Raw genomic sequence first — 10,062 nt, 5'->3', positions numbered from 1 at the left:
CCGGGGGAGCCATTTAGATCCTCCAAATTATCACTGCCCAATGCTGGCTGACACAGGACTGTCTTCCTCGGCATCTCCAGGGCCAGACCCATCCCTGTACCCAAGGAAGTGAGTCTGTCAAGTGTTTGGATAGGAGTGGAGAAGACACACCAGGAAGTAAAACTCCCTAGGGAAGACTGGGTATATTCTACCCAAAAGTAGTCATCGTAGTGATGTCCCAGGGGCACAGAGAAACTAAACCAGCCAGACTGGCTCTATGCAGGCTGATGTCACATAGGCCCCACAGTGACGAGAGCTGAGAAGTATAAAGAGCAGCAGGAGCTGCAGACAAAAGTGTTTTTGGGTTTGGTTTGGTTTGGCTTGGTTTGGTTTGCTTATTTATGAAAGGAATCAGTGCTCAAGAATGAACAGAAGGGGTCTACGGCCATACCACCCTGAACGTGCCCGATCTCGTCTGATCTCAGAAGCTCTAAGCAGGGTCGGGCCTGGTTAATACTTGGATGGGAGACCGCCTGGGAATACCGGGTGCTGTAGGCTTTAAAAAAAAAAAAAAAATGAATGAACAGAAGGGGCAGGAGACTTAATTGAAAACAGGCCAGCTTTCCCAAGGTATCTTTGCACCAGAGAAATGGGCTGCAAGTGTGAAAACTTCAGACCACGAGAGTGCCTCTCTATGGACTCCACAGTGGATAGAGGACCTGAAGGAACCTCATGCTAATAGCTGGATGGGGCAGTTCCCATGGTCCTCTGCTGCCTCCCTCTGGAGAGGGCAGGAAGGGAGCTCTACCCTTCTCCCAGCCAGATCCATCTTGCTTTCTCTTCTTCGTACCTGCCCCACCCAGCTGCTGGAGTTCAGACACTGAATTAAGGATCTCCAGAGAAGCAGACATGATTGAGATGAGAGGGCAGGAGGAAAGAAAGGGAAGGAGAGAGGCGTTGATTTATTACTGTGAAGGATTGGCTCACAGATCATGGAAGCTGAGAAGTACCAAGATCTGTCGCTGGGAGCTGTCACAATAGAGCACAGGCTCAGTCCCCAGAGCCCGAGGGTTGAACGGTTGAACGACAGGTGGGAGTTCCTGGTGGGAGGCTGAAGGCCTGAGAACCAGCAATGCCACATCCCAGGGCAGGAGGACAGGCAGAGCTTGGTCGTCTTCTGCTCTTTGTTCAGTAGATTGGATGCTGCCCCTCACCCAAGTGATGGCAGATCTTCCTTCTAGAGTCCTAATGACCAAAAGTGAACATTCTCCTGGGAACACCCTTACAGACTTAGCCAGAAATAACATTTTATCTTTTTATCTATCTATCTATCTATCTATCTATCTATCTATCTATCTATCTATCTATCTATCTATCGTGTGTCACACCACACAGACGAGACAGAGAGCTGAGAGATGCCCAACCTTAATATTCATTTGACAGATCCAAGAGTAGGGACCAGTGGAGGGTGGGAGTTGGAGTGCACAACAGGAGGTTGGTATTGATTGGACAGGGAGAACTCAGTCTAGATGCTCCTTCAAAGTCTAAAAACACTTGAGGAGCAGGAGAGTGGACAAGCATCAAAAGGGAGACATATTAAGTAGAGTCTGAACAGGGGCTGAACGGGCGGGGAGGGGGGAAACAGGGCAAGGAGCTGCTCTCAGAATCCTATAGTCAGACCTTAACCATCTCTGATCTGAGTGAGGGGTGGGCCGGCTCAGGCCTCCAAGGGCACCCCGAGAAGGAGGCCACGGGGATGGTTTATCTTTCTTCCTCTTGGTCAGTGGGTAGGGCAGGTAGAGCCTGGGCTGCAGGTCTTCATTTCCACTTCCTCCTCTGAAGTCTAGAGCCGCTCAGACTCAGTCATCATCTTCTACCACGCAGAAGTTCCCTACACGCTCCCAAGTGTGTGATGAGATCAGAGGAAAGAACCTGTACCTCACTCCACATCCAGGACTCAGGGGAGGAAGGGTCAAACCAGTGGTGTGGTTTCCTGCCCCTGGCTTGGTGTTCTGGGTCTGGTCTTAGAACCGCTTGTCCTTTGGTAGCATTTAAGGTCAGAGTAGGTGGAAGGGTAAGTGTGTTGACCTCGGGAGGCCTGCCACTGTCCCTATCTTTGCCCTGCCAGCTCTCAGTGCCCTTTGGAAGTTTATAGTCCTATAAATCGCAGAGCCCCATACCAGGCTGGGAGCCTGTGACTATAAATAGACATGAGGTAAACAAGGCGGCAGATGCAGGGGCTTGGGTCAAGACAGAAAATCTGCACCTCTTCGCTTGGTCATGGGCCAAGGCACATCCGTGGAAAGGGATACCTTCTCTCTTCCCCTGACTGCTGGCTTCTGGCTGCCCATGACTCTGGGCTTCTAGTCCTTTCCCTCTGAGGCGTATCATCCAAGGCGATTTTCTGCTCCAAGTCTCCCTACTGGCTTGTTCTGTTTCATCTTGGCAAATCAAGAAGATGGTGGGGTGTCTCCATTACTCTCACTAACCCCCCTCCCCCCCACACACACACTGGCTCCTTCCACCTGCTTCATACTCTGTACCCAGTTCCTCTAACAAGTCTGAAGAGGTTGCTCCTGCTAGCCACAACTCTACCACCAGGGGTGCCCCAGTGATTCCTCCTCCACTCTAACACTCTAAGGGATGTTAATGCTCTCAGGCAGGCAACTTACTAAGAAACTGGAGAAAGGACGCACAGAATCTCATTTCCTATCCGATATTCCTTGCCCAAGCACAGATCATAATAGCGCACAGATTTCCTGCCATTGAGATCGACTGACAGCTGCCTTACTAATTGGAGTTTCTTCCCATCACTCCTGGGCTTTGCAGCTGGATCCCAGGGCAGAGGCAATTTAGGTGGCACGGCTTGGTGATCTAGCCTGCCTTTCTTCAGTCCCGCAGCTGGGCTGATTGACTGCTCTGCACTTGTCCTGGTCACAGCAGTTCCTCGACTCCAAGTGTCCCTTGAGGGATTTCAGGCTCTTCTCACTTTCAGTACAATTAACTGTCTTTATCCATCTCGGAAGTCTGAATATTCAGCCCTGAAGTAGCTCTCCAAACACTATAGAAATTAGAACTGGCCAGACAGTGGTGGCACACTCCTTTTGTCCCAGAACTTCAGAGGCAGAGGCAGGTGGATTTCTTAATTCCAGGACAACCATGACTACGAAGAAATTAGAACTGGAATGTAGTATTTTTCCCTTTCCAGGTAAGGAACCTAAACGCAGAGAGTCTCGGTGCCAATCACAGTGAAACAACTAAGAGCAGCCTTGATGCCAAGGCTCATGCCAAGGCTGGGAGTGTTTCTCTGTAAAGCTGTATCTTTATCCAGACCTTCAACCTCCCAGCTCCTGGCAACTTTCTTTCATCCTGACAAACAGCATAGTTGCTTTCATGGGTCCCTTATCCTCTGAACCCAGTCTCCAGCCTGGGTTCAGTCTGCTTAAGCAGGGAAAGGGAACAGAGGGGTTCTGAGTTTCTGTGAATGTGACTTTATGTTTCTCTGCTTCCAGCTCTTTCCAAAGCCCATTCCCTGAATCATCTGATAGCTTGTTGGGCAGATGATCCTGAATCACATCCTAGAAGTCTATCTTCATAAGGCCTGGGGGAGTGGGAGATATCTCTCCCCTGTGGGACACCACTCTTTCTCCTCCGAAATGTCGAGTTCCTAATTTGTTTATTTTTGAGTCAGGATTTTATGTAGTCCAGGCTGACCTCGAAAGCACTATGCACCCAAAGATATCCTTGAACTTCTGATCTCCGACCTTCACCTGAGATTAGCAAGTGTGCATTTGTGTTAGTATCCAACCTGGGTCTTTATGTGTGCTAGCCAAGCCCTCTACTAACTAAGTTACAGCCCCAACCCTGAGTTTCCTAATTCGATTGGCACAGAAAAACCAAAACTGCTTTGAAAGTGGTAGCCCCTGTGTCCCAGACTCACACACGCTCTTTGTACATATGCACTGTGCTCTCAGCCCCAGTCTGAGAGGTCTTAGTCTGCTCCTGCTGCTATAACAAAAATGTAAGTAACTAAAAATTATTCCCCACACTGTTCAAGGCTAGCAGAAGACTCGGGGCTGGTCAAGGCTCCCTCTCTGCTTCATAGATGGTACATCTTGCTGTACCCTCAAATAGCAGGGTATAGACAGATAGGATCCTCCAAGCCCCTTTTTGGTTTTGTTGTTGTTGTTTGTTTGTTTGTTTTTGTTTTTTTAAAGATTTATTTATTTATTATATGTAAGTACACTGTAGCTGTCTTCAGACACTCCAGAAGAGAGAGTCAGATCTTGTTAAGGATGGTTGTGAGCCACCATGTGGTTGCTGGGATTTGAACTCTGCACCTTTGGAAGAGCAGTTGGGTGCTCTTACCCGCTGAGCCATCTCACCAGCCCCTTGTTTTTGTTTTTAAGACATGGTTTCTCCGTGTAGCCCTGGCTGTCCTGGAACTCACTCTGTAGATCAGGTTGGCCGCAAACTCAGAGCTCCACCTGCCTCTGCCTTCCAAGTGCATCACCACCCCCTGGCTTCCTTCCAGCCCTTTATAAGGACATTAATTTTACTTTTTAGATTTATTTCTTTTATGTACATGAATGCTCTGTTTTCATGCACAGCAGAGGAGAAAATCAGATTTCATTACAGATGTTTTGTAAGCCTCCATGTGGGTGCTAGGGATTGAACTCAGGACCTTTGGAAGTGCAGCCAGTGCTCTTAACCACTGAGCCATCTCTCAGGCCCCTGGCAGACATGAAGGCAGGTTCTTACAGACATCTCTTAATGTTTATTGTAGTGAAGGTTAAATTTCAGCAAGGATTTTAGAGGGGCACAAACATTCAACCTCCTAAATTGGAATCTTAGGGTCCGTATGTCTAATGAGTCACAGAAAGAGAAAATAAAAACTGGTGTTGGGGGTGGTGGTGGCTGGAGAGTGAGAGTATGCTTCCCTGTGGTTCTCTGAGGGCAGAGGCTGAGGGAGGCATAGGTAATGAAGGCTAGGAGAAAGGCCTAAATCCTGGACAGCTGAAAAGAAACTCCTTCACACCGAGCTGGCAGATGGATGTAATCTTTAGAGGAGGAGGAAAAACGCTGACAAGGATCAGGTGGGGAGAGTTCAGAGAAGGAGTCTAGTTACCCCAGACTACTCCCACCATACAGCTGGACTGGCGTTCCCAGGATGCCATCTGGGAGTGCCTGGGATGTGTGGGAGCAGCTGGGAGGATGGCTATGATCCATCCTGCACCTGTCTTGCCCCAAAGCTGATGATGTAACAACATAACAATGTGGAAGAGAACAGGGGACTTGGGGGGGGGTGTTGTCTGGGGGGGCGGGGGCAGTTGGTCCAGCTTTCAGTGATGTGGCTATGGTAAGACAGATGCTCTCTCCTGTGCTCCGGAGGAGCTTTTCAGTGAGCAGTGTGTGTCGGGGTCCACCACTCAACTCCAGCCCTTCAGCCAAGGGCTCAAGCAATCTTCTCTTCTTAGCACTAGCAATGATCCCTCAGTTTCTTGGATTCATATTAGAGATCAGGCAACACATGGGAAAAACAAACAAACAAACAACCCTGCTTGTGACCGCAACTGAGGCTTCAGGTGTGGAAAATCCTCTCTAAGCACACACNCCCGCCCCGCCCCGCCCCTGTCCCCCGCTCCTGCCGCCCCGCCCTATCCCCCCACTCCCAGCTTCTACTCCTTCCTGCTGTAGTTTGTATCTCAAGCCCTCAAGAAGGCCCATGTATTAAAGATTTAGTCCCAGGAGATATGACACTCAGTGGAATTGGGGGTGGGGAGTGTCTTGACTACAAAGGAGATTTGGTTTTTTTTTTTTCTCTCTATCCATTCACGGCCTCCCCGCCTTTCTTCTCACCTGATTCCTGATCTTCTTCGTTTCGTTCTTCCTTCGGTGCTTGGAATTGAACCCAGAACCTTCTGCATGCTGGACAAGCATTGTATCTCCAGGACTAAGTTCTTTCTCTTGCTTCCTGACTATGAAGGGAGTGATTTTTGCTTTGCCACAGACGCCTGCCATAATTTTCTGTCTTGCCTTGGGGCTCAAAACAACAGAGCTAATTGATCACGAACTGGATTGTCCAAAGACTGTAAGTCAAGGTAAATGTCTTCCCTTTACATATGGCTGGTCTCACATGTTTGGCTTCTTCTGATGTTCCTGGCCTTGTGCCTCCCATTTAGACCTCCCCCAAAGCACTCCTCACTCCCTCTCCCTACCCTGTGTTTGGATCCTTGATGGTGCAGCACTTTAGCCCTCCACAGAGACTCCCATCTTGGAGGTGAGCTAGCCCACAGGTTCAGCACTGCTGAGAACTAAGTGCTCTTAGATGTTCTGCGGCCAGAGTACCCCCGAGGCTAGGAGGGTATCTCCATCTCCCAGCATGCTCTGTTTCCTCCCTTCTTTTTCCAAGCTCCCCTCTTGATCAGGTCTCAAAGAAGAAATCTTAACATTACTTTTTCCCCACCCCTGGCCCTTTTCTCTCTCTCTCTCTAGCCTGAGCTCCCACAATGCCCTAAGCAGACTGTTCCTGAAGGCAACAGCTATGCCTAACCCACTTACTCTTGTACCCCCAAAACAATACTCAGAGGTAAGGTTTCCATAAATATTTCCTGAGAGAATTAGCCTTCAAACTTCAACGGTCTTTTTTCTTTTCTTTCTTCTCAGCATCGTGCCTTGCAAAGCCCTGACAAAGACACTTGTATTCCCAAGACAGCCTTGGAGGAGCTGCTGATAGGCATTAACCTCTTTCTGTCCCTAATAATGATGGGCAGTGCATGAATGTTCAGGTCTGGGACCCAGAGCAGAGCCCAAGGCCTGCCCATCTCCTCTGAACCTGGAGGTGGTGTAGGTAGAGCAGAACATCTGGCCTCACTCATCCTTCCCGCCAAGGCATCCTTGCCTGTATTTATATACACTAAAACCTCTGCCGGGATAAAACAGCCATGTAAAATCCAATTTCCTCAGAATCTCTTTTGGAGCCTGGGCCTGAGAGATGGAGTAGGTAACCTCGGCGGTTACCGCCTGAACCACTCCTGCTGGCTGCAAAGGTGAGGACCATTTTTCAATTATCTATCTGCTGTGACAGCAGCGGTCCAGACACCGAGCCAAGGCAAGAAGGGGGAGGGGAAGCTGAGCTGGAGAGGCGGGAGAGAGAGGGCAAAAACAGAAGGAGGGGGTGGGAAGAGAGGGATAAACCTAGGCAAATTCACGAGCAAAGACCCTTGAGATGGGCACCCAGTAGGTACTCAAGAACTGTTTGGAAAATGAATGATCAGACGAGGGAACAAGCAGAGTAGGGGTAAGACGCGGAGAGGGGGAGAGCCGGAGAGACACAGAGTGGGTGGAGAGAGGAAGAGAGAAGGGAAGGAGGGGGAGGGGAGGCAAGCGTGGATGGAGCCAACAAGAGGCTCCTGTGTCAATCCGTGGAAACGGGAGGCAGAGTGATGCGGTCACAGCTCCTGCCATCAATATCCTCTAATATAAATGTCAGTGATGCTATTTTCCGCGCAGTCATTTCGCACACTGCTGATTACATTAACGTATAATGGAGGGGCGCCGGCTCCACTGCTTTCTCCCCTAACCCTCCCCCCGGTGATGTGTCAATAGCCGCCTCCATGAACAAGTCAATTTTCTGCAGGCTTGGCAGCGGAATAAATCTGCCCGGCTATGGGGAGAGCTGGAGATATTTATATACCCAGCGCCTGCCTTCCGTGTGCGCGCGTGCGTGTGCGCGGCAGGCGCGGGCCCGGACCCCAGCGACCTGGGAAGGGGGGAGGGGGACCTGGGGCGCGCCGCCGAGCTGAATGATTTCCAGCCTCGACTCAATAAGAGGAGAATTTAGAGCGGTCCCCGAGCTGGGCTCCCAGAAACAGCCTTACACGTTTATTTTCCTTAGCTGAACAGGAAAGGCGAGAATTATATGTGGATTTATAGGACAGGCGCCGCTCAACCCAAATGCTCCCGCTCCGGGGGGTCGGGGGGGTGCGCGAGGAAGGGACGGGGAAGAAAGGAGGTGGCAGGCCCCCGCACGGGCCGCTGGGACCCCCGCTTGCGCTTGCTTGCTAGGACGTACCCCCCTTGCAGATCGCTTTAATTACATTTGTTCCTGTCCTTCGTGAGGGCGAGACTTTCGCACAGCCCGCTGAGGGCTGGGGGGGTGGGAGAGGGGGTGTTGGGGGGTGATCTCAGACCAGGACTGCCTGAAGATGGGAGGGAGGGGAGAAGAGAGGGGGCCGCGGGGAATGGGAATGGGGGGATCGGGAAGGGGGGCACTGTCAGCTTCGGCTCAGAAGCGGATCAATAGTACGAGATCTAATGGGCTAACTGCCAAGCTGGCGTACCGAGGCGCTGCCCGGCGGGGGCGGGAGGGGTGGGTGAAGGACAGCGGGGAGGGAGGGAGAGGAGAGGAGGAATGAAGAAGAGTGGAGATGGAGAGGGAAGGAGGGGAGAGGAAAAAAAGAAGGGGACGGGGGAGGGTCAAAAGGAAGGACGATACAGGAGGTCCTCATGGGGGCATCGCTTTAGCAACCTTCGATTCCTAGAATTAAGGAAGGAGGAACCAGTCTGTGAGCCGTGCGAACCCCAAGCCGCTGGCTTCTCCGACCTCAACTGTGCTGTGGAACCGCCAGGGGGCGGCGCGACCCTGTTGGTTGCCAAGGGGGATCTCCGAGCTTCCTTGTCGAGGCTGTGACCTGTCGCTTCCAATGCCTGGTCCTTACATGGCCACCGACCTCTACCCTCTCCCAGAGGCCTTAGGGTGCATGCAGCTGGGGTGGGAGTAGGGCAGCACCCCTACCCAGGAATTGGAGGAGCCTTTGACTTTTGCTAGTAATAGGCTGGTTTCCCTGAGACCCTGGAGCAGTTTATTGCCCAAAGACTGTGTCACAGAGCCTGGGGCTAGCCAATGGTTACTGTCAGCTCGACCTGGGTATGCCATTTAGGCCTTCACATCCTGAGGAGAGTATGTGGAATCATGGAAATGTCCCCACGAGAGGGGTCCTTCAACGCACTGAATAAGGCACTAACCAGTCCAGCCAAGGTTGCTAAGGATCAATGGCATGAAGCCCAGTTTTAACTCCTTCGGTTCCTGGGAACTGTCTGACCACCTAATCTCTTGGTCACTGACACATCATCCCTTTCTTTTCATCAGCTTGGAACTTGTCCCTTCCTGGACTGTGAAAAGAGCATACAGCCCAACCTCCCTGCCAACAAGCTGTACCATCCTGAAGAGGAAAGCCCAATGGTAGAAGCACATCAGTGATTCCCAGCTTCTGTTTCTATCAGAACTGCTTGATGAAGCTCCTTTAACACAAATAGATTTACTCACATACCTTAACTGTAAGAGGTGTGTATGTGCCAGCAGGGGTTTCTGGAACCATGTACCTTTGTCGGAGCTCCCCCATTTAATTCTTACACAATTCCACGCAGGTATTACCTAAAGAGAACCATTACTGACTCGTTGGGGTTTTGTTTGTTTGTTTGTTTTGGGTATTTGCCCTCGTGACTATGCCCATGTCACAAATGTGTGAGTGTGAGGTATCCGTGTCATTGGATAAGCATTGCTTTTTTCTTCTCTTTGTGCATCCTCTCTGTCTGGATGTCACTGGGTACCCATCGTCCTGTGTCTCATCAATGTCGTCTGTGTTTATGGACAGCACCTATTGTGTGTGCGTGACAGTGTACATGCCTGCCCTGATGAGAGTGAGTGTGGGCCTGTGGTATGTTTGTGTCACATTGAGCACATCTCTGTGGGCTCCATGGTAGGGCACAGCCATTGTCTCCATGTCATTGAGAATATGTGCTGGCAAGAGCTTGTGACACAAACAGAACGAAGCCGATCTGCCCCAGAAGCAAAGGCGGCAATGACCTTCTTTTTCCAATTATATCCTGGTCAGAGGTGAGCGACCTCTCCCCACTGAGGCCTCTGGCTGCTTGTCATGCAAACCGTGCAGAAGGGCGGAGATTTGAGGAATGCAACCGAATCACGTGTAAAAACAATCAGCTATCAATGGAGCCAGATCAATGCTGCAGATCTCTCTCTCTCTCTCTCTCTCTCTCTCTCTCTCTCTCTCTCTCTCTCTC

General features: G+C 50.8%; 1 pseudogene; it reads left to right on the top strand.

Moving 5' to 3' along the window:
• Positions 1–416: 416 nt before the first annotated feature.
• On the top strand, positions 417–537 carry LOC115062772 (annotated as a pseudogene).
• The last annotated feature ends 9,525 nt before the right edge of the window (positions 538–10,062 follow it).

The sequence above is a fragment of the Mus pahari genome, chromosome 1 (assembly GCF_900095145.1).
Source record: "Mus pahari chromosome 1, PAHARI_EIJ_v1.1, whole genome shotgun sequence".
NCBI classification, from domain to species: Eukaryota; Metazoa; Chordata; class Mammalia; order Rodentia; family Muridae; genus Mus; species Mus pahari.
This window is presented reverse-complemented; position numbering and strand designations above follow the sequence as displayed.